This window comes from Micropterus dolomieu, linkage group LG18 (genome assembly GCF_021292245.1).
Source record: "Micropterus dolomieu isolate WLL.071019.BEF.003 ecotype Adirondacks linkage group LG18, ASM2129224v1, whole genome shotgun sequence".
NCBI classification, from domain to species: domain Eukaryota; kingdom Metazoa; phylum Chordata; class Actinopteri; order Centrarchiformes; family Centrarchidae; genus Micropterus; species Micropterus dolomieu.
This window is the reverse complement of record NC_060167.1, coordinates 547,171-548,982: the sequence shown is the minus strand read 5'-3', so window position 1 is coordinate 548,982 and position 1,812 is coordinate 547,171.

Here is a 1,812-nt window from a genome sequence, read left to right as displayed (position 1 = left end):
CATACTGTGGTATATATGTATTATACTGTGGATTATATATACATACTGTGGTATATATGTAGTATACTGTGGATTATATATACATACTGTGGTATATATGTAGTATACTGTGGATTATATATACATACTGTGGTATATATGTAGTATTCTGTGGATTATATATACATACTGTGGTATATATGTAGTATTCTGTGGTATATATGTAGTATTCTGTGGTATATATGTAGTATTCTGTGGTATATATGTAGTATACTGTGGACTATATATACATACTGTGGTATATATGTATATATGTAGTATTCTGTGGTATATATGTAGTATACTGTGGATTATATATACATACTGTGGTATATATGTAGTATACTGTGGATTATATATACATACTGTGGTATATATGTAGTATTCTGTGGTATATAAGTAGTATTCTGTGGTATATAAGTAGTATTCTGTGGTATATATGTAATATACTGTGGACTATATATAAATAGGTATTATACTGTGGATTATATATACATACTGTGGTATATATGTAGTATTCTGTGGTATATATGTAGTATACTGTGGATTATATATACATACTGTGGTATATAAGTAGTATTCTGTGGTATATAGGTATTATACTGTGGATTATATATACATACTGTGGTATATATGTAGTATTCTGTGGTATATATGTAGTATTCTGAGATTTATATATACATATTGTGGTATATATGTAGTATTCTGAGATTTATATATACATATTGTGGTATATATGTAGTATTCTGTGGTATATAGATATACTGTGGTATATATGTAGTATTCTGTGATTTATATCAAGTGTACTGTAGATTATCTAGTGTACTTTGGTTTATATGTAGTATACTGTGGATTATATATACATACTGTGGTATATATGTAGTATACTGTGGTATATATGTATTATACTGTGGATTATATACACATACTGTGGTATATATGTAGTATTCTGTGGTATATATGTAGTATACTGTGGATTATATATACATACTGTGGTATATATGTAGTATTCTGTGGATTATATGTAGTATACAGTGGTATATATGTATTATACAGTGGTATATATGTATTATACTGTGGATTATATGTACATACTGTGGATTATATGTACATACTGTGGTATATATGTATTATACAGTGGTATATATGTATTATACTGTGGATTATATTTACATACTGTGGTATATATGTAATATTCTGTGGTATATATATAGTATACTGTGGATTATATATACATACTGTGGTATATATGTAGTATACTGTGGATTATATATACATACTGTGGTATATATGTAGTATTCTGTGGTATATAAGTAGTATTCTGTGGTATATAAGTAGTATTCTGTGGTATATATGTAATATACTGTGGACTATATATACATAGGTATTATACTGTGGATTATATATACATACTGTGGTATATATGTAGTATTCTGTGGTATATATGTAGTATACTGTGGATTATATATACATACTGTGGTACATATGTAGTATACTGTGGATTATATATACATACTGTGGTATATAAGTAGTATACTGTGGATTATATATACATACTGTGGTATATATGTAGTATACTGTGGATTATATATACATACTGTGGTATATAAGTAGTATTCTGTGGTATATATGTAGTATACTGTGGATTATATATACACATACTGTGGTATATATGTAGTATTCTGTGGATTATATGTAGTATACTGTGGATTATATATACATACTGTGGTTTATATGTATTATACTGTGGATTATATATACATACTGTGGATTATAAGTAGTATTCTGTGGTAT